The 24,520-nt window shown below is 38.7% G+C and overlaps 1 protein-coding gene and 1 non-coding gene across 16 annotated transcripts in view; one reads left to right on the top strand and one right to left on the bottom strand.

The window, feature by feature from the left end:
- Positions 1–24,520, bottom strand: part of PCBP3 (poly(rC) binding protein 3) — a 275,338-nt gene that overhangs the window by 159,295 nt on the left and 91,523 nt on the right. Inside the window, exon 2 of one of the 15 annotated variants that reach the window (XM_036242987.1) lies at positions 9,485–9,569. The exons of the other annotated variants lie outside the window; for them this stretch is intronic. The gene's annotated coding sequence lies outside the window, so the exon portion shown is untranslated. The remainder of the gene's footprint in view (positions 1–9,484; positions 9,570–24,520) is intronic. 15 annotated transcript variants of the gene reach the window in all.
- On the top strand, positions 7,369–7,475 carry LOC118617907. Its single transcript, XR_004956869.1, has one exon. It is a non-coding gene; the product is annotated as a U6 spliceosomal RNA (small nuclear RNA).

Here is a 24,520-nt window from a genome sequence, read left to right as displayed (position 1 = left end):
TCAATAAAAAATAAATAATAAAATATAACAAGGGAAAGTTAGAAACTATTGCATGTCAATAAATTTAACAACTTAGATGAAAAAAATTCTTAGAAAAATCAAGCTATCAAAACTCACTCAAGAAGAATTAGATAACCCTATTATGTTTTCAAGAAATTGAATTTGACTTCCGGTCAAGATGGTGGCATAGGTAAATGCGGTATCGCATCCTCCCACAACCACATCAAAGTTACAACTAAACTACAGAATAATCATCATTCAAAACTGCCTGAAATCAAGCTGAATGAAGTCCTACAACTACGGAATCAAAGCAGCAGCCACATCCAGACTGGTAGGAGGGGCGGAGGCACAAAGAGCTGGTCCCACACCCACGTGTGGTGGATAAAAATCAGGAAAATACCTTGGCTGGGGAAGGGCCTTCCTGAGGACTAAGGGGTCCCCGTCCCACACCAGGTGCCCTGCTCAGGGTTCCAGTGCCAGGAAGAGAAGTCCCCATAACTTCTGGCTGGAAAAACCAGCGGGAACTGAGGCTCAGGGAAGCTGAAGCGGCTGGAGCCCCAGGCAGCTCCTTAAAGGGCCCGCGCACGGACTTCTCGGACTCTCTCCCTCTAAGCTTGGAGGGGAGGCAGCTCAAGGGGCACCAGAGACACACAGGGAAGAACTGAGCTGTTTGGCGCTGGAGAGGGGGCTTTCTCCGGGACAAACGTGCCGTCAGAGGCCTTTGTTCCTTTGGTGAGCCCTTCCCTGGGGCGGCAGACAGCCGCCATATCTGGGACTCCAGCAACTTGGCTCACACTGGTAGCCCCGACCTGGTGACTCCCTGAGGCCCCGCCCCACCCATCTTTCAGGCCCACCCAAGCTGTTGCCACTTGCTTAACCATAGGATTGGCCTGTCTTGGATCCTGCTTCAGGTTTTCCTAAATTCTTTCAAACAAGCAGCATCTGGTCTCAGCTAGCCCCATACCGCTAGTTAAGTAATACACAGAAACAAACACAGGGAGGCAGCCAAAATGAGGAGACCAAGAAACAGGTCCCAAATGAAAGAATAGAACAAAACCCCAAGAAAAGAACTAAGCGAAATGGAGATAAGCAACCTAACAAATGCTGAGTTCAAAATACTGCTTATACGGATGCTCAATGAACTTAGTGAGAACCTCAGTGAACTTAGTGAGGGCCTCAAGAGCATAAAAAATGACCAGTCAGAAATGAAGGACGCACAGTCAGAAATGAAGGAGGCATTAACTGAAATAACGAATAATTTACACAGATTCAATAGTAAATCCAAGAAGCAAACCATCGATTTGGAATATAAGGAAGCAAAAAACGCCCAGAACAGCAAAAAAAAAAAAAATGAGGATAGTGTAAGGAGCCTCTGGGACAACTTCAAGCGTGCCAACATTCACATCTTGGGGGTGCGAAAAGGAGAAGAGAGAGAACAAGAAATTGAAAACCTGTTTGAAACAATAATGGCAGAAAACTTTCCTAACTTGGGGAAGGAAACAGACATACAGGTCCAGGAAGCACAGAGTCTCCCAAACAAGATGAACCCCAAGAGGCCCACACCAAGACACATCATCATCAAAATGCAAAAGGTTCAAGACAAAGAGAGAATCTTCAAAGCAGCAAGAGAAAGGCAGCTAGTTACCTACAAGGGAGTTCCCATAAGGCTGTCAGCCGATTTCTCAAAAGAAACTTTGCAGGCCAGAAGGGAGTGGCAAGAAATATTCAGAGTGATGAAAAGCAAGAACCTACAACCAAGATTACTCTATCCTGCAAAGCTGTCATTTAGAATCGATGGCCATATAAAGAGTTTCCCAGACAAGAAAAAGTTAAAGGAGTTAGTTCATCACCACCAAACCGTTATTATATGAAATGATGAAGGGTCTTTTTGAAGAAAAAGATAAAATACATGAACCAACAAAATGGCAATGAATACATATCTATCGACAATGGAATCTACAAACAAAATGAACAGGTAGAACAGAAACATTCTCATAGATATAGAGAACATTTTATTGGTTGCCAGATGAAAGGGAGGTTGGGGGAATGGGAGAAAAAGGTGAAGGGATTAAGAAGTACAGTGATACCTCGGTTCTCGAACGCCTTGACTTTCGACCAAATCGGTATTCGACCAGGAGATTCGAGAAACTTTTGTCTTGGAATCCGAACAAATATTTGGAACTCGAACTTCCGAGATGAGCCGAGTTGAGCCGAATGGCGTTCATTCGGCCCAGCGCGCCTTGCTTGCGTCATCAGTGTGAGTGCAGAGAGAGAGTCACGCTTTGTGGAGAGAGTCACGCTTTACACTGAATTTAACCCTTAGACATACTGTACACTTTTATTTCTTGTTGAGACTTATGTTTTTCTACATATTATATACAAATTAGGCCAGTAAATAGGCATTTTCTGGGGCTTGGAACGAATTAATCCAGTTTCCATTATTTCCTATTGGGTTTCATGGCTTCGGTTCTCGAACAATTTGGTTCTCGACCGTCCTCCTGGAACGAATTATGTTCGAGAACCAAGGTATCACTGTACAAATTCATTGCTAGACTGACAAACCTCAAAGGGAAAGGGGTTGGGGGATGGGAAGAAATAAACCAAAGAACTTATATGCATAACCAATGGACACAGACAATAGTGTGGGGAAAGGCGGGAGGGGGGCGGGAGTGGGGAGGAGGGGGTTAATGGGGGAAAAAATGAGGAACTTCTGTAACACATTCTACATTCAACAATAAAGATTTAAAATTTAAAAAAAAGAAAGAAAGAAATTGAATTCAAGCTAAAAACCTTCCCACTGAAAAAAAAGCAAACCACAATGGTGAATTTTACCAAATATTCAAGGAAGAAATAATACTGATTCTTTACTAACTCATTCTGAAAATTGAATATAAGAGAATACTTCCCAACTAATTTGATGAAGCAAGCATTAACCTGATACCAAAACTACAAAAAGACACTATAAGTTAACACACCAATATTCCTCATAAATATAGATGTTAAGATTCTTAGCATATGAAATCCTACAAGGTGGATTTCAACCAGAAATGCAATTGCTTTAGTGTTTTTTTTTAATATCAGTGTAATTGATTTTTATGTGTATAGGCCATATAAACTGAGTAAAAAAGAAAAACTAAAAAAAGAAAGAAAGAAAAAAACTATATGATCATCTCAATAGATGTAGAAAAATCATTTGGCAAAATTCAGTATCAATCATGAAAATAATTTCTCAGCCAACTTGGAATATAAGAGCACTTTCTGAACCTGATGAAAGACCTTGGGTTAAAACATACAGCTAACATTACATACAAGAGTAAGAGACTGAGTGCTTACCCCCAAGATCAGGAACAAAGCCAGGATGTCCCCTCTCAGCACTTCTAGTCTACAAAATGACAACCACACCAAGTTCATCTATTAATTCAATGTAATATCCATCAAAATCAGAGCAGGCTAAGGTGATTCTAAAATTTGCATGGAAATATAAACAGAAGAAAACAGCCAAAACAACTTTGAAACAGAAAACAAAGTAGAAGAACTTAAACGGTCTTATTTCAAGATAAAGTCAGTCATAAAAATCAACAAATTGATTTAAGGAACGGAAAGCAGAGTCCAAAAATAGTCCAAACTTTGCAAATCATGTTTTATATTTTCTGTGTTATACTTTGACATCTGGGCATTGCTGGCCCTGAAAGACTGCCCTCCTAGAGTTAGCCTATTCCTAGAGACAGGATAAACATGCACCAGGGTACCTTTCACATGCAAACCACCCATCAGAGCCCACACCCCACCTCTCCTCTATGGGTCCTCACATTATGGACCCTCCCCTGCCCTACTCACCCAAGGCCAGGTACCAGATGATCAAGGACAGCCCCTCTGTCCCAGAGCCTGCTGGTTGATTCAAACCAGTCCATCCTGAACCTACTGACCCTGTCTCACCAGTTCCTTCCCATGGAAACTACAATCAATCTCATACTCACAGTTTCCCCTCACCTCCTCTGCCTCCTAGCCAACCTTAGTGCTTCCCCATGTCACCATCCATGGTATGGCATGGTATGCCTTCTATTTCTAGGGACCTATGAGGCTCAACTTCTTCCTTCATGACAGTCCTTTACTTGTCTGCTGGTCTTATCATTCCTGATTAAAATAAGTCCCTGGTACCATTAAAAATATACCTATATATATGGTCAATTGATTCTTGACAAAGGTTCCAAGGCATTTGAAAAGAGAAAAAAAATTTTTTTTCAACAAATGGCACTGGAACAACTAGATACCTCATACCAAAAAAAAAAAGGGTTGCAGGTTCGATCCCCAGCCGTGGTCGGGGTCATAAGGGAGTCAATCAATAGATGTGCCTCTCTCACATCAATGTTTCTCTCCCCCATCCCCTTCTACTCTCTCTAAAAACCAATGGAAAAAATATCCTCGGGCAAGGAGTAAAAAAAAAAGAAAAAGAAAAGAAGAAAAAGGACCTTGAAACATCGATGTGAGAGTGGGACATCAATCAGCTGCAAGCCCCCTACCCAGAGATTAAGCCCACAACCTAGGCATGTGCCCTGACCAGAAATCGAACCAGCAACCTTTTGGTGCACAGGATGACATCCAACCAACTGAACCTCACCAGCCAGGGCCTATAGAAAATTAATTCATATTAAAACACAGACTTAAATGTAATAGCCAAAACTAGAAAACTTCCAAAAGAAAGAATAAAGAGAAAAAATTACAGACCTGCAGTTTAACGAATAATTCTTAAGTATGATACAAAAGACATGATGTAGCCCTGGCCAGTTCTGCTCAGTGGTTAGAGCATCAGTCTTCGGACCAAGGGTTCGTGGATTCAATTCCCGGTCAAGGGTACGTACCTGGGTTGCAGGTTTGACCGTGGGCACTGGTCACGGTCACGCATTAGGCAACCAATCGATGTGTCTCTCACATTGATGCTTCTCTCTCTCCCCATCCCTCCCTTCCACTCTATCTAAAAAAATTAATTTAAAAAGTCACCTCAGGTGAGGATTAACAAAAACACACAAACAAAAAAAGACATGATGGATACAAGAAAAATATTGAGAAGTTCAATGTCATCAAAATTTTTAACTTTTGATTTACACTGTTACAAAAATGAAAAGTCAAGCTACAGACTGGAAAAAATATTTGTAAAACAAGTAGTCCATAAAGGACTGTATCCAGAATATATAAAGAACTCTTAAAACTCAATAAGAAAATAACAATTTTTTTAATGAGCAAAATATTTGATCCAGTACTTCACCAAAAAAAATGGATGGAAATAAACCCATGGAAAGATTGCCCAGTGGAGAAGAAAGAGGCAAGCCTACTGCCCAAGCCAGCCAGAACCCAGTCCTGGGGTAGAGTGTGCAGGCTCCATGGAGACACTTTTCTCCCTATCCTGAATGCCATGGTGGAGGAAATCTAAGACACACAAACCTGCAACAGAGAGACACAGACATCAGAAATGGCCACACTGTCTACTAGGCAGGGACAGGCAGCTCAGGTGGGACTAAGTGCTCCCAACAGTTTGCAATACACTGACAAAGCAAAGGGCCCTGGGGGATGTGAGTGGTGGGCACTGCCAGTGCCTCTGAGCACACAGTGGGGACTTGGGGCCAGAGGACCAAGGTCTTCTTCCTATGGTCCTCTGCTCCCCTCTACTGACCACACTCACTTCCTTAGATAAGCCAATCCAGTCAATTGCCATAAATACTTTCTTTCCTGATAATTCCCTAAAGTAATCTCCCTGTCTCTGCCCTCTGCCCTGAGCTCCTATATCAACTGCCTACGTGACCAAGCTACCTGGATGTCTAGATCAAAAGTCCAAGACCAATCCTGACTTCCTATGACCCCCAAATCTGACCCTCTGAAGGTCACCCTGCCTCAGTTGTTCAGGGAGTCATCCCTGGTCCTCTTCACTTCTTCTCCATGACCCTTTCTCCAGCAAGTCCCTCAGCTCTGCCTTAGCAGGGCCTCTGACCTCCCCCCTTCCCCCAGCTCCCATCTTGGCCCACCATCTGCTTCCCAGCAGGCTTCAGCCAGAGTGAACTTCAGAGAACAGGAAGGCAGATCTGACTTCTCAAGGCACTAAGGATAACACCCAAACTCTCACCCTCCTTTCCCACCTCCACCTCTCCAAGTTCACCTCACCTGGGTCTGTTTCAGGTACTGCTGCTCCAGCTGGGAGTGCAGTGTGAGAGCTCCTTCAAACTACCAGCTTCACTGCCACCTCCTCAAAAGAAAGGTCTCCCTGGGCCTGTTTATTAATTTTTCTTCCTTTGTTTCTCTTGCCCTAGGTGATGTATTGGTGAAAATTCTGATACGTATGATGTCTAAGATTTTGCTGCCTACACTAAGGAAATTGAAGCAGTAATTAATAATCTCCCAGTAAACAAAAGCCCTGGTCTAGACGGCTTCACAGGGGAGTTCTACTGAACATTCAAAGAAAGACCAACACCCATTCTCCTCAAACTATTCCAAAAAATTCAAGAAGGAAGACTTCCAAACCGTTTTATGAGGCCAGCATAATCCTAATTCCAAAACTAGATAAAGACACTACAAAGAAAGAAAACTATAGGTCAATATCCCTGATGAACATACAAAATATTAGCAAATTGGATCCAGCAATACATTAAAAACATTATTCATCATGACCAAGTGGGATTCATCCCCGGGATGCAAAGCTGGTACAATATTTGCAAATCAATAAATATAACATACCACATAAACAAAACAAAAGATAAAAACCATATGATCACCTCAATAGATGTTAAAAAAGCATTTGACAAAATCCAGCACCCTTTTCTGATAAAAATGCTCAGCAAAGTGGAAACAGAGGAATCATATCTCAACATAATAAAGGCCATATATAAAAAAACTTACAGCCAACAGCATACTCAACAGGCAAAAACTAAAAGCATTTCCCTTAAGAACAGGAACAAGACAGGGATGTCTGCTTTCACCACTCTTATTCAAAGACTGGAAGTCTTAGCCACAGTGATCAGACAAGAAGAAAAAATAAAAGTCATTCAAATTGGAAAGGAAACAGTGAAACAGTCATCATTCACAGATGACATGATATTGTACATAGGAAACCCTAAAGACTCCACCAAAAAACTACTAGATTTAATCAATGAATTCAGCAAAGTATCAGGATACAAATTAACATCCAGAAATCAATGGCATTTTTATACACCAAGAATAAACACTCAAAAAGAGAAATTTTTTAATACTATTAATACCATTGTAACAAAAAAATTAAGATACTTGGGAGTAAACTTAACCAAGGAAGTAAAAGACCTGTTCTCAGAAAACTACAGGACTTGAAAAAGGAAAATAGAGGTAAGATATTAAAAAGTGGAAACACTGCTCGTTTTGGCAGCACATATACTAAAATTGGAATGATACAGAGAAGATCAGCATGGTCCCTGTGCAAGGATGACACGCAAATTTGTGAAGCGTTCATATTTTTTCAACTTACACCATACACAAGAATAAACTCAAAATGGATAAAAGACTTAAATGTCACTCATGAATCCATAAAATCCTAGAAGAAACTGTGGGCAACAAAATTTCAGACATCATACACAGCAGGATTTTCACTTATACATCACCTAAGGCAACAAGAAACAAAGGAGAAAATGAACACATGGGACTACATCAAACTCAAAAGCTTCTGCACAACAAAAGATACAATCATCAAAATGGAAAGGCAACCCACTGTATGGGAGAGTATAATTGCCAATATCAAATAAGGGGTTAATTTCCAATTTATACAGAGTATTCATACAACTCAACAAAAGGAAAACAAAGAACCCAATGAAAAAACGGGCAGAGGAACGTACACCATACTCTCCAAACAGGACATACAAATGGCTAAGAGGCATATGAAGAAATGCTCAACATCACTAATCATCAGAGAGATGTAAATTAAAATAACAATAAGGTATCACCTCACACCTGTCAGAATGGCCACTATCAACAAATCATCAAATGAGTGTTGGTGAGGGTGTGGAGAAAAGGGGACTCTAATGTACTGCTGGTGGGAATGCAGACTGGTGCAGCCACTATGGAAAACAATATGGTGTTACCTCAAAAAATTAAAAATTGAACTTCCATTTGACCCAGTGATCCCACTTCTAGGAACATACCCTAAGTAGCTTGAAACACCAATCAGAAAAAATATATGTACCCCCATGTTCATAGCAGCACTATTTACAATAGCTAAGATCTGGAAACAGCCCAAATGTCCATCAGTAGACAAATGGATAAAAAAGCAGTGGTACATATACACAATGGAGTACTATGCAGCTGTAAGAAAGAAAGATCTTTTATCCTTTGAGATGATATGGAGGGACCTGGAAAGTATCATCCTAAGCAAAACAAGCCCAACAGAGAAAGACAAGAATCATATGGTCTCACTTATTTGTGGAATATAATGAACATAACAGTCTGAGGAAAGGGGTAGTCCCAGAGACGTGGAAGTGGGGTACAGACTGACAGTCCCCAGACGAGGGGGTCGTGGGGGAGAGATAAACCACAGAACTTATATGCATGTATGCATGAACAATGGACATGGACAACAAAGCTGGGGACAGGGTGAGGAGGGAGGAGGAGGGGAGAATCAGTGGGGGAAAAAGGAGAAACATCTGTAACAAATATTAATTAATTAATTATTTTTAAAAAGTGGAAACATATACCATGTTCATGGATTGGAAGAAACAACATCATTAAAATCTCCATACTACCCAAAGCAATCTATGGATTCAATGCAATCCCTATTAAAATACAAATGGCATATTTCACAGATCTAGAACAAAAACTCCAAAAGTTTATATGGAACTCAAAAAGACCCCAAATAGACACAGCAATCTTGAAAAAGAAGAACAAAGTTGGAGGGATCACAATACAGGATATCAGGTTACACTACAAAGCCATTATAATCAAAACAGCCTGGTACTGGCACAAGAACAGGCATATAGATCTATGGAACAGAACAGAGAACCCAGAGATCAACCCAAGACAGTATGCTCAATTAATATTTGACAAAGGAGGCAAAAACATTAAATGAAATAAAGGCAGTCTTTTCAATAAATTGTGTTGGGGAAATTGGACAGATACATGCAAAAAAAAAAAAATGAAACTAGGTGCACCCACTTTTAGGAGCACCTACCAGGAATGGACGCACTCTCTTCCTGAGGGACAGCTCTGTCCTTCCACAGCTCCTCTCAGGCCCAAGCAGCCTCCATGTTCCTGCGGTCTGAAAACTGTCAGCAGACAGCTAAGGGAGACAGGTTTTCCTCTAAATCCCAATGAGGCCCCATCCCAGCCCCAGGGCCCCTGCCCTTGCTTTTTCTCCCTCCCACGGCCACCTACATACATCCACATATCTGATGCTCTGTCATCTCGTACTTAAACAATGACACTGCTGTCATTTTACATTAAAGTTCTAATGTTCATGTTACGAAATGGGCTGTCCCACCTCGCTGGCAGGGGGGGCTGGGACCCCCGCAGGCTCCCCTTGTAGTGGCTCCTTCGGACATGAAGTCTTGATTTCTGGGGCTCTCCTGTCGGGAGAGAACAAGCAAGCAGAGACCAGCAGTGAGTGGGGGCAGTGGCTGAGGGCCGCTCCATAGAATGTTTTAGCCCACCACTTGCAAAGACCACTTGATGATGACTTGGGGTAACACTGGTGGTTTCACAGTGGGACACACAAATGCAGCTCCTAGGCATCTGCTCATAGGTCCCATATTTGCTAAACAGGAGCTCACTTTATACTTTAACAGATCTCATTAAATGAAGAGCAAATACCATTGTTTTTACCTAAAACTAATACGCCATAGTAAAGATCTGACTTTAGGAGGAAGACAGCCTTAACTCCAAATTTCTCCAGATCTGGGAGACCAAGTGTCTCATTAACCCACCCTCTTCAGCAGAGTGGATTCAGAGTTCTGCAATGCCAACAAGAAGTCAGGGGTAACTAGAGTGTAAAAGAGCTTCTGCAGGGGGAGGATGGGCAAAGATAATTCAACTTTATTCCCACCACAGAACCCAATAATGTAATTACTGTTTTGAATAATTATACTCCTGGTGATGGTCTCAGCAAAAAAGAAACTAGGTAGCAAGGGGATAGAACTTCTTTACTCTTCCACATCAAAAAATATTATCTTGGATAAGGCCAATGTGTAATAGTGATGTGGTCAATGAGGCTAAGGAATGCATACCTTGAGAGCCCCTCGCCTGACCTGAGCCTGGTTTTGTCCCGCATGGGGTGCCAGCTGCGCTCCCTGCCCTGGGACAGCAGGCCCTTCATCCTCCCACACATCGTAGTGCAAGTTCCTTCTGCTCAGAAGTTCAGGATTATGCTCAGAGCAGCTGCCACATCCCAGGAGGGGGCGTTGTTTGTTTCATTTCCTATTTAAGATATCTCATATTCAACATGTGTGATACAGATATGCACACCCATGTTTCAATCCTTTTAAATAACACTGAACTTTATTCACTATCAACTTCCAATAATTTATAAAAGAATTTTTGTATCAATCTCAGCACATGGACTTTTTAAGTTTTAAACCTCATTATTTTTACTTTCTTAGTTTTCTGAGTGGGTCACTCTCATTAGCAGAATCGGACATGGGAAATCTGGCCTCCCACCAGGGGATTTAAGTTGCGTCAAATACATCTACTAGACTTTCTAGACAACTCCCCAAATAAAAGAGTTTTTCAATCTGATAAAATTAGCTCTGCACACCCTTCCCTGGGACCTCCCCAAGAGCAGGTTGTCAAGAAGTGACAGGCCCTGGCAGGTACAGCAGGCCAGGTGCTTGATCATTGCTCTTTATGATGAGTGTGTATCCTGTGATTATAAAACATATGCCTGCTCTTGGTGTGTATAAAGTTTGGAAAGTGGAGATAAGTGTAAGAAATATATTTAAAAGCACCTCCAATGCCCAGACAAAAGTACCGACAGCAGTAGAGTGTATTTTCTTCTGGTAGTTTCTCAATATAACAATTATCTATATCTCTTTTAAAACAAAATGAGATAGACCATATGTGCTTTCAAAACAACATAATGTATCTATGTCTTTAATATTTGTAGTAAATGTCTATAACAGCTTGTTTTTAGCCTTTTACTAATGTTTATTGATATTCAGACAAATTTTCTGTGAAAATCAAATTCATCTATTATTTGAAATTGCTTGCATTGTTTTTATGCTAAGAAAAATGCTTCTATATATCAAAGGTCAGACTATTTTTCACATAATTCTTCTCTAGTGAAAAAAAGAAAGTATGTTGTTTCTCCTATGAATATAAAAGTGATGTACATTCATTTAAGAAAATTTAAAAAATTTGTAAGTATGTGTAAACAAATACTTGCAGTGATACTAGCTCACAGAAACAGACGCCACAGACCTTTGGTTGTACCTCCTTGTGGCCTTTAAAATACACCAGAACACACTCGCACACACACATATAGCTATATGTTTTACATCACATAGACTGTTTTTATGTGTATTTTGGCCTCATGCTGGTGGATTTTTTTCACCTCATGAATCATTCCTATAAACACTAATAATTGATTGTGCTGTGAAAGTCCTGTATCTGATATACTGAATCCTCTACTACTGGGCATCTGGGCTGCCTCCAATCGCTAATGATTTGAACTCATGATGTAATGAATATTTCCTGCACATAAATTTAGTGGTTACCTGATTATTTCCTGAAGATAAATTCTAAAGAATCAAATTTTCAGCCAAAATGCCTGAATATTTCTAAACTTTCTGGTATACCAGGACTAAGAGCCTCCCACAACCCCCCCAACCCCCTCACCCCGAAACCCATCTCCCTCCAGTCACAAAATGATGATGTGTGAGAGTTAGATCTCTGTGATTCCTTGACAAACTCCTTATTATAAACCTTCTCAAAATATGCCAACAACATGGTCCAAGAATGACAGGTATACATTATTCATTAACAGTCAGGTTGGCATCTTCTCACATTTGTTGGTACTTATGTTCTTTTAGTAAACTGCCTGTTCAACAGTCACCAGCAAAGTAACTAGATAAGAGTTAATGAAACACATGAGGATTATTAAAAAAAAAAAAAAGGATGAAGAATTAATGTTTGGCCAAAGGTTCAACAACTATAAGTAAATATATTGTAGAAAAGAACAAATTCAGGTTGTTTTATATTAGAATAAAAACATTTTAATGGACCTAGTAATAATCTAATTAAATTAAGAGAAAATCACTATGAACTCAGGGCCATAAAAGGTCTGTCTCCAGTTTCTCACTAAAAGTGGCCATCATACTTACATGCAGCCTGAAGCCAAGATTTTAGCCTCTGACATTGCTTTCCACAAGAAGAAAAAAATGTCTTTGCCACGCAGCTGTTTCCATGACTTGAGGCAGCAGAAAGCAGAGGGCCTGACATACAGAGTTCTGACTGGAAAGCAAGGTACCTTTAAACATTTGGGGAAGCACTGGAGTGGCAGCTGACAGGGTCCCAGGCCAGGCTATGGTAAGCTCAGCATAAGAGAGAATCATTATTATAGTTTAATCTAAAACAGGAGCTCAGGCTGAACTTTAGGTCTAAATCATCTTAGTACCTGAGAATAAGTCGCCCAGTCTATCAACTAATGGCTCTGAAGTACAAAGCCTCACTTTCTGGCTGGTCTGTCATGCCCCAGGTCATTTGCCCTCTTAGAAAGGTGCAGAGATACCTACACCTTTCTAAGTACCCTACAAGGGGAATGGTGCTGGAGAAACTCATTAAAACTCCGTGCATATATTTTTTTAAGGTTTACATGCAGTAATAATTTTGTAATCATTGTATTTCTGTATGCTTTTACTGCTAATGTATTTAAAAGAATAATTTCTAACTCTTCTTAAATTTATTTTAAAATGATTATTATACTTATTTAACATATTGAGCCCTAAATAAAGTCCAAATAGCAGAAAGTGTTCCTCTTTGGACACAAAGGCCTCATAGATATTAAGACCTTCCCATTTTTCCCATCAGCTTGTTTATCTTTCATGATCAATCTGAAGATGCTCTTTCTACTAATCACTGACTAGTACATGTCTCCACTTCCTCTTACTAGCCTTTGAATTTAGTACGTCACAATTTTCCCTACAGACACTTCGAAATCTGGCATTCTTTTGCTTTTCAGTTTTGGTGTCATGATTGGAGAAGTCAAAGCAAAATCACTGACCCACATTTTCTGCTACCAGGTGTTCAGCTTTGCCTACCCCCTCAAGTCAGTCCTCGGCTGTCTTGCCTCATCTCTCCCAGTGGTGACACCTCTGACCACTGTGAGAACATTGGCTGCTCCTCCCCTCCACTGTGGATACCCAAGAGCTGTGCTCATGTCATCCCATATCTACCATAAAGTCCACTCCCTCTCCCATAGCCTCCTCTTACATGGCTCAACTGTACACCCCTCATTCTGAGGCAAAATCAACGTTAGGATGAGAAATTGTGAACAGTTAGCTGTATACAGTTCAAATCACAAAATTACACTTCCCACACTGCTCTGCCTTTTCTTTTCTTTTTTTTTAATATTCACCCAAAGACATTTTTCCATTTTTTGTTCAGATAGAGTAGGAGGGAGTGAGAGGGAGAGAGAGAAAAACATCGACGTGAAAGGGACACATCGAGTGGCTGCCACCCGCACGACCAACCAGGGCCAGGGACAACAAGGTACGTGCCCTTAGTGGGAACTGAACCCAGGTCTCTCTGGACCGCAGGATGATGCTCTAACTGCTGAGCCAAACCGGCCAGGGCTGCTCTGCCTTTTCATGGGTTGGGCTCTAGATATTCTACTTGGCTCTGCTGAGCTGTCTCTTTCAGCACTAATACCCTACAGCACTAATACCCTTCAGCACTAAATTTAAAAAAATTTTTTTCAATTACAGTTTACATTCAATATTTTTTAGTATTAGTTTCAAGTATACAGCATATTGGTTAGATAATTATATATTTTACGAAGTGTAATTACCCCCGATATTTCCAGTACCCACCTGGCACCACACATAGTTATTACAACATTAATGATTATATTTCCTATGCTGTACTTTATATCCCCATAACTATTTTGTAACTACCAATCTGAACTTCTCAGTCCCTTCACTTTCCCACCCATCCCTCAATCCCCCTCCCCTCTGGTAATCATCAGTCTGTTCTCTGTACCTATGAGTCTGTTTTCATTTTGTCTGTTTGTTTATTGTGTTCTTTAGATTCTATATATAAGTGAAATCATATGGTATTTCTCTTTCTCTGACTGACTGACTTCACTTAGCATAATATCCTCTAGGTCCATTCATGTTACACAAATGGTAAGATTTAATTCTTTTTTATGGCCAAGTAATATTCCATTATATATATGTTCTACAACTTTTTCATCCACTTGTCCACTAAAGAGCACTTGGGTTGCTTCCATATTTTGACGATTGTAAATAACGAACAAAAAACAACAGTGCATGCCTGCTTATCCTATTTGATATTAGAACATTCTATAACACTAAAAAGAAAAAATCAAAACATCCTGCTACTGTATTATGCACTGTTGATTTTTCTAAAACTTGATTTTTCTAAAAATGTATAAATAAAACTTATACATTTTATTTCCTTGTGACATTTAGAAGTGGTTAATCACTTTCTATAAAATATCTGGTTGCAATCACATTCAATTTAGAAAAACTGATTAATTATAAAACATGGTAGGCAGATGACAGCATTGGGAATGGTTACTTTATTCCTCCATGAGAACAAGGACAAATTTTTCATAATTAACTTTTTAAGAATCTGGAAATCAACTAAAGGCCTGCAGCATTCCATGGATCATTTATTTATCCAAGAAAATCAACTGGGTCTCGATAAGAACAAAGAGCTGTGTGATTGTGTTTTAACTTGCCTGCTCATACACTCTTCTCCCAGCTCCACCACAGCCTTGAAAACCAGCGGCCTGGTTGGTGGGCTTGGAAGGGGCAAGAGAGGGCAGGTTCTCCTTAAAAGGTGTGAACACATGCATCCAAAAAGAAAACCTCCAACTCAATTACCAAAACTTCTACCTTAAGAAACTAGAAAAACAAGAAAAAACTAAACCCAAAGTAAACAAAGGAAGGATATAACAAACCCTAGAGGAAAAATGAGTGAAAGAGAGAATAGAAAAACAAACCAAAAGTGGGTTTGAAAAGATCAACAAAACTGAGAAGTCTTCACCTAGACTAACAGAAAAAAAACAGAGAAAAGACTCAATTACTAAAATTAGGAATAAAAGAGGAAGCATTACTGCCAATCATACAAAAATAAAAAAAATTATAAGAAAATCTTATGAACAATGTTATATCAACAAATTAGACAAATTAGATGAAATTGAACAAATTCCTAGAAATACAAACTACAGAAACTGACTCAAGAAGAAATAGAGAATCTAAATATAGGTAGTTACAGATGATACAGAGATATTTCAGTGGAAGAGAATTAGAATCCACAAATAAACCCCTACACTTATAGCCAATTGCTTTTTGATTAAGGATTTGCCAAAACAATTCAATGAAGAAAGACTACATTTCAACAAATGGTGCTGGGACAACTAGATAGCACACGTGAAAAAACAAATTTGGATCTCATGCTGCAAACCACATACAAAAATTAACTCAAAATGGATCAAAGACACAAATGTAAAAGCTAAAACAATAAAGCTCTTAGGAAAAAAAAATGAGAAAAATGTGAAAACATGACCTTGGATTAGGCAATGGTTTATTACACATCATACCAAAAGTAAAAGTGACAAAAGGAAAAATAAATAAATTGGACTTCAACAAAATTAAAAACTTTTGGATTTCAAAGGGCAACATCAAGAAAAAGAAAAGACACAACAAAAGACTCACATAGGTTGAAAGTGAAGGGATGAAAAAAAATTTGCCAAGCAAATGGAAAGCAAAATAAGCTGGGGTAGCAATACTCATATCTGATAAAATAGATTTCAAAATGAAGGCCATAACTAGAGACAAAGAAGGCCACTACATAATATTGAAAGGATCTATCCAATAGGAAGATATAACCTTGATAAACATATATGCACCCAATATAGGAGCATCAAATACATTAAAAATCTTCTGGAGGACTTCCAAGAAGAAATCGACAGCAATACAATCATAGCAGGGGACTTCAACACCCTGTTGACACCACTGGATAGATCCTCTAAACAAAAAATTAGCAAGGAAACAGAAACTCTAAATGAAGCACTAGACCAAATGGATTTAATAGATATCTTCAGAGAATTACACCCCAAAACTACAGAATTCACATTCTTCTCAAGTGCACATGGGACATTCTCAAAGATAGACCACATGATAGGACACAAACTAAATCTCTACAAGTTCAAGAAGATTGAAATCATATCAAGCATCTTCTCAGATCACAATGGCATAAAACTAGAAATCAATTGCAACAAGAACATGCAAAGACATTTGAACACATGGAGGCTAAATGACATGTTATTAAACAATGAATGGGTTACCGAGGAAATCAAGAAAGAAATTAAAAACTTCCTGGAAACCAATGAAAATGAACACACAACACAAAATCTATGGGATGCAGCGAAAGCAGTTCTGAGAGGGAAGTTCATAGCACTACAGGCCTACCTCAAGAAACAAGAAAAATTTTCTAATTGACTGTCGAACCTCACAACTTAAAGAATTAGAAAGCAAACAAAAAGAAAACCTCAGAGCAAGCAGAAGGAAGGAAATAGTAAAGATCAAAGCAGAAATAAATGACATAGAGACCAAAAAAAAAATTTAAAGGATCAATGAAACAAAGAGCTGGTTTTTCAAAAAGATAAACAAGATTGATGGACTCTTAACTAGACTCACCAAGAAACAAAGAGAGAACCCAAATACACAAAATCAGAAATGAAAGAGGAGAAGTAACAACCGACACCACAGAAATACAAAAGATCATTAACAGCTGCTATGAACAACTATATTGCAACAAATTCGACAATCTCAGCAAAATGGACAAATTTCTAGAAACACACAGTCTGCCAAAACTGGACCGGGAAGAGATAGAAACCTTGAACAGACCAATAACAACTAAAGAAATTGAAGAGGTAATCAAGACTCTCCCAGCAAACAAAACCCCAGGCCCAGACGGCTTCACGGGGAGTTTTACCGAACATTCATAAAAGAACTAACTAACACCCATTCTCCTCAAACTATTTCAAAAAATTCAAGAAGAAGGAAGACTTCCAAACTCGTTTGATGAGGCCAGCATAATTCTAATTCCAAAACCAGAAAAAGACACTACAAAGAAAGAAAACTACAGGCCAATATCCCTGATGAACACAGACGCCAAAATCCTGAACAAAATATTAGTAAATCAGATCCAGCAATACATCAAAAAAATTATTCACCATGACCAAGTGGGATTCATCCCAGGGATGCAAGGCCGGTACAATATTCGCAAATCAATAAATGTGATACACCACATAAACAAAATGAAGAGTAAAAACCACATGATCATATCAATAGACGCTAAAAAAGCATTCGACAAAATCTAGCATCCATTTCTGATAAAAACGCTCAGCAATGTGGGAATAGAGGGATCATATTCGACATAATAAAGGCCATATATGAAAGACTTACAGCCAACATCATACTCAATGGGCAGAAACTAAAAACATTTCCATTAAGAACAGGAACAAGACATGGATGTCCACTTTCACCACTCTTATTAAACATAGTACTGGAAGTCTTAGCCACAGCAATCAGACATGAAGAAAAAATAAAAGGGATCCAAATTGGAAAGGAGGAAGTGAAACTGTCATTATTTGCAGATGACATGATATTGTACATAGAAAACCCTAAAGACTCCATCAAAAATCTACGAGACTTAATAAATGAATTTGGCAAAGTAGCAGGATACAAAATTAATGTCAAGAAATCAACGGCATTCCTATACACCAATGATAAAATCGCAGAAAAAGAAACTGAAAAATAATCCCATTTACCATCGCAGCAAAAAAATTAAGATACCTAGGAATAAACTCAACCAAAGAAGTAAAGGACCTATTTGCAGAAATCTACAGGACATTGAAAAAAGAAATAGAGAAAGATATAAAAAAGTGGAAGCACATACCTTGTTCATGGATTGGAAGAATTAACATTATTAAAATGTCCATACTACCCAAAGCAATCTATAGATTCAATGCAATCCCCATCAAAATACCAACGACATATTTCACAGGACTAGAACAAATACTTCAAAAGTTCATATGGAACCAAAAAAGTCCCTGAATAGCCACAGCAATTTTGAAAAAGGACAAAGTAGGTGGGATCACAATACCAGATATCAGGTTATACTACAAAGCGACTGTAATCAAAACAGCCTGGTACTGGCACAAGAACAGGCATTTAGACCAGTGGAACAAAAGAGAGAACCCAGAAATTGACCCAAGGCAATATGCTCAATTAATATTTGACAAAGGTGGCAAGAGCATACAGTGGAGTCAAGACAGCTTCTTTAATAAATGATGTTGGGAAAATTGGACAGCTACATGCAAAAAAATGATACTAGACCATCAGCTTACACCATACACAAAAATAAACTCAAAATGGATAAAAGACTTAAATGTAACTTGTGAATCCATAAAAATTCTAGAAGAAAATGTAGGCATCAAAATTTCGGACATCATACACAGCAGAATTTTCACTGATACATCACCTAAGGCAACAAGAAACAAAGGAGAAAATGAACACATGGGACTACATCAAACTCAAAAGTTTCTGTACAGCAAAAGAAACAATCATCAAAAATGGAAAGGCAACCCACTGTATGGGAGAACATCATTGCCAATGGTACATCAGATAAGGGGTTAATTTCCAAAATATATAGGGTATTCATACAACTCAACAAAAGGAAGACAAAGAACCCAATTAGAAAATGGGCAGAGGACCGAATAGACACCTCTCCAAACAGGGCATACAAATGGCCAAGAGACATATGAAGAAATGCTCAATATCACTAATCATCAGAGAGATGCAAATTAAAACAACAATGAGGTATCACCTCACACTTGTCAGAATGGCCACCATCAACAAATCATCAAACAAGTGTTGGTGAGGGTGTGGAGAAAAGGGGACTCTAATGCACTGCTAGTGGGAATGCAGACTGGTGCAGCCACTATGGAAAACAATATGGTGTTACCTCAAAAAATTAAAAATTGAACTGCCATTAGACCCAGTGATCCCACTTCTAGGAATATACCCTAAGAAGCCTGAAACACCAATCAGAAAGAATATATGTACCCCCATGTTTGTAGCAGCACCATTTACAATAGCTAAGATCTGGAAACAGCCCAAGTGTCCATCAGTAGACGAATGGAGAAAACAGCAGTGGTACATACACACAATGGAGTACTATGCAGCTGTAAGAAAGAAAGATCTCTTATCCTTTGAGACGACATGGAGGGACCTAGAAAGTATTATCCTAAGTGAAATAAGCCATGCAGAAAAAGACAAATACCACATGATCTCACTTATATACAGAATATAATGAACATAACAGTCTGAGGAATACGGTAGACCCAGAAACATGGAAGTAGGGCACAGACTGACATCCCTCAGAGGGAGTGGGGAGGGGTGGGAAGAGATAAACCACAGAACTTATATGCATGTATGCATAACCAATGGATATGGACAACAAAGCCAGGGATGGGGTGAGGGGATGGGAAAGGGGGTGCCAATGGGGTAAAAAAGGAGAAACATCTGTAACAAAAAAATAAATAAATAAAACATTTTAAAAAAAGAAAAAGAAAAGACAACCCACAGAATGGGAGAAAATTTGTGCAAAACTGATATAGCGTGCAGAATATATAATAGTGTTTTAAACAATAAAAGGACAAACAATGGACAAATAATTTGTATACACATTTCCCCCAGAGAATACACAAATGACCAATAAGCACATGAAAAGATTCTCAATATCATCAGTCATCAGTGAAACACAGGGAATCAAAATCACAATGAGATACCACTTCACACCCACCAGAATGACTATAATCAAAACACCATCAATAACAAGTGTTGATGAGAACATGCAGATATTGGAACCCTCATATCATGCTGGAGGGAATCCAAAATGATGCAGCTATTTTGGAAAACACTCTGACAGTTTCTCAAAAAGTTTAACATATTGTTGTCACATGATCCAGTAATTCTACTCCTATTTACCCAAGAGAATTAAAAATATATGTCCACACCAAAACCTTTACACAAAAGTTCATAAGAGCATTATTCATAATACCTAAAAAGTAGAAATAACCCAAATGTCCATCAATAGATGATGAATGGATAAACAAAATGTAGTATATCCACACAATGTAATATTATTCAGCTATAAATGGGAGTAAAGCATTGATACACGTTACAACATAGATGAACCTTGAAAACATGATACTAAGTGAAAAAAGCCAGACACAAAATAGCACATACTGTTTTATTTCATTTATATGAAACATCCAGAAATCCACAGAGACAGAAAGTAGATTAATATTATCCAGGGACTGTGGGGGGTGGGAGGGTGGCTACTCATGAGTATGGGACTTCTATTTTGGGTCTGAAATTAGATAGTAGTGATGGCTACACAGCTCTGTGAATATACCAAAAATTATACACTTTATGTGAATTTTATGGTATGCAAATTATATCTCAAATCAAAAAATAAACATAATAGGTATCTATGCACTTACCATGAAGAATAAAGAGTTGTCACATTTTGCTTTATTTACCTCAGGTCTCTATTAACAGTTCTTGCAGATACAACTAAAGCCCTATATACCCCAATAATAACCCCTCCTTCCCTATAGGTAGGTAATGACATAATGTAAAGATGGTATGTCATCCTTCACAGTTAGTGTTTACACCTTTCCTGACTATGTAAATATCTAACAATGACACCACACCATACCCATACTTTGGAAACTTGCTGTTTTTTTTAATCCTCACCGAGGATATTTTTCCATTTATCTTCAGAGGGGGAGGGGAGGGGAGGGGGAGGGGAGGGGAGGGGGAGGAAGAGGAACATCAATGCAAAAGAGACACACAGACTGGTTGCCTCCTGAACAACCCTGACTAGGGCCTGGGACCTAACCACAACCGAGGTATGTACCCTTGACCGGAATTGAACCTGCGACTCTTTGGTCCTCAGACTGACACTCTAACTGCTGAACCAAACTAGCCAGGGCTGGAAACTTTTTTTTTATCCTTACCCAAGGACATTTTTGCTTCAGATAGAGTGGGAGGGAGAGAGGAAGGAAGAGAGAGAGAAATATAGATGTGAGAGATACACATTGACTGTTTAACACCCACATGACCCCAACCAGGGTGGGGACAAACTGAAAGTGAGGTACGTGCCTTTAGCAGGAACCGAATCCGGGTCTCTCCAGTCTGCGGACCAATGCTCTAACCACTGAGCAAAACTGGCCAGGGCTGGAAACTGCTTTTTTACAGTCAACACTGTTCATGAGATTTAAACATCTTGATACTCATAGATATAATTCATTTATTTTAGTGTTGAATGATTTTTTACTATAAATAAAACAAATGTCTGGGACTCCTTACTGAGACCAGTTAGGTAGTTTCCACCATTTTGCTATTACAAACACTGTAGGACCATATCCCTGAGACACTGTGACTTCTTCTAGAGCAAATGCCTGACAATGGCATTTGGTGGGTCATATGATGTACGTTATCAACTTTACTTATGTAACCAAATTCATCCACAAAGTGATTATACCAATCAAAGAGTAAGGAGTAAAAGTTCCCATTTCTCCATACCTCACTAATATTTATTAATTGACTTATGTTTGCTAATCTGATAAATATGAAATGGTCTCTCATTGTTTTAATTCATATTTTAAGGATTAATAGAAAGATCACAGTTTTCATACATTTATAACCTTTCTGGTTTCTTTACTCTGAGCTTTTATTTTTATCCTCACCCGAGGACATTTTTCCATTTTTTGTTCAGATAGAGGGGGAGGGAGAGAGAGGAAGAGAGAGAGAGAGAAACATCGATGTGAAGGGACACATCGAGTGGCTGCCACCCGCACAATCAACCAGGGCCGGGGACAAACTGCAACCGAGGTATGTTCCCTTAGCTGGAACCAAACCTGGGTCTCTCTCTGTACCGCAGGCCGAGGCTCCAACCGCTGAGCCAAACCGGTCAGGGCTACTCTGAGCTTTTTATAGCCTTTATCTACTGTGTGATTATTCTTTCTAGATCTTTGATATTAATCCTTTTCAAGTTACATGACTTTTAAATGCATCCTCCTATCTGTAGTCTGTCTTTTAATTCTATAAATTTTATCTACCATATATATGATTTTTCTATTTAATATAGTCAAATAAATCAGTAAATACTGCTTACACCCAGATGTCAAAGATAGTCTTGACATTCTAGTCTTTTTAATAGTCTTTTCTTCTGTAAGTTTAGTTTTCCCTTTCACACTCAGGATTTTATTCCATCTATAATTCAGTCTCATATACAAAGCATCAGTTGTGGATCTAATTTTATCTTTACCATATGTGTAGAAGATTTTCCAGCAGTATTTACTAAAAGGTCTATCCTTTCCCATGGAGTTGTAATGCAATCTCCAGCATTATGAATTTCTGTGTGTTTGAGTGTGGGCATCGGGTGTGTGTGTGTGTGTGCAGGTTTGGGTACGTGAATGTGTGAGTGGATGTGTATTATGTGGGTGTGTATAAGTGTGGGTATGTGAGGGTATGTAAATGGTGCGTGTATATGGCAGGGGGGTGGATGTCTGTGTGGTATGTGCAGATGTATATGTTCCCTAATTCTGCTGCACTGCCATATTTGTCTGTCCCTGGGCCAATAATACAAATCCTAAATATTACACCTCTATAATAAGCTTGACATTGAAAGAACAAGTTTCCTCTTGGTTTTTTTTTTTTTTTTTTTTCCAAAACTAATTACTGTTTTGGTCTCCTGCTCTTTCACTGTATTTTAGGATCAGCTTTTCAAAACTCATGAGAAGCCCTACTAAGATTTGGTTTTGCACTTAACTGACAAATGCCATCTTTAAATATCGATTGTTCTTATCATTAACGAGATGAGATATAGCTAATACTGTTTATTTATGCCTTGTCTTTTTAGTTTTGATCAATCTTACCAAAGTTTGACAATTTTGACAAAGAACCAGACTTTTATTTTATTACTTCTATTCTTTCTTCCCCATTTTCACAAATTTCTGTTCTTACTTTTCTCATTTCCTTCCTTCTACTTAACTTTTACTCTCCTAACTTCTTAACTTAGACACTCATCTGATTAATTTTTAGCCTTTTTTCTTTTCAAATACATAACTCTAAGGATATAAATCCCCACCCCCCAGTCCCCCTCCTGCAAGCACTGCCACAATCCATAAGCCTTAATTTACATTGTTAGAGTCAATTACAGATATTTCCATTGTGACTTCTTTAATTTGAATGATTTTTTTAGTGGGGTTTTTTCATGTCAAATATATAAACCTTCCTTCTTTGTGCTTTTATTATTGATTTCTGACTTTATTAGCCAGAGTACATAGTCTGAAAGAATTAGAGATTGACTTTGTGACCATTTTTGAAAATATTTAATGGGCTTCAAGAGAATATTTATTCACTAGTTAGTTGTATATTTATATGACCAAGAGATAAAGCTTGTTTAAATCTTGTACACTTTTATTTATTGTTTGTATCTGATCTATCAGTTCCTGAGGAAAGAATGTTAAAATAGTTCATATGACTGAGGACTTATCCATTTCTCCTTATAAATCAGCCAATTTTTCTATATATTTTGAGGTTTAGTTATAATATAGATATAAATTCTGAGTTATTCTATCTTTATCATAACTATTTCTTTTATCATCACATAAGAAGTACATTATACATTAAAAAGCTTTTTGTCTCTACATGTATTCAATCTTATATTAATAGAACTACACTGATTTTGTTATAGGTGTTAACTGCCTAGCATAGTTGCTTTATATAATTGCAAAACACTCTCCCAAATAATATTATTAAAAGCACTTGAGTGGAATTGCCATCCTAAGCCCAGCCAGTGTGGCTCAGTGGATTCAGCACTGTCCCATGGACTGAGAGGTCCCTGTTCGATTCCCAGTCAGGGCACATGCCTGGGTTGCAAGCTCAATCTCCAGCAGGGAACATGCAGGAGGCAGCTAATCGATGTTTCTCTCTCTCTCTCCCTTCCTCTCTCTCTAAAAAAAATCAATGAAAACATTTTTTAATCCCATCTCAAGACTTTGCTGGGTGCCCTGAAACACAGGGTCTCCTGGAGAACTGGATGTAGAGTTTGAGGTGAGATGTGTACTGGGGTAGCTCCAGAGCTTCTGGCATAAGCAACTAGACAATGAAGCACTGGTGGGAAGCTCACAAGTTCAGTTTTGGAACTGTTACATCTGAGATGCTTGTGAGCCTGGCAAGTGGAGATATCAAATAGG

This window comes from Molossus molossus, unplaced genomic scaffold (genome assembly GCF_014108415.1).
Source record: "Molossus molossus isolate mMolMol1 unplaced genomic scaffold, mMolMol1.p scaffold_m16_p_5, whole genome shotgun sequence".
NCBI classification, from domain to species: Eukaryota; Metazoa; Chordata; class Mammalia; order Chiroptera; family Molossidae; genus Molossus; species Molossus molossus.
Note: the sequence above shows the minus strand (reverse complement) of the source record. Positions and strands in the feature narration are given on the sequence as shown.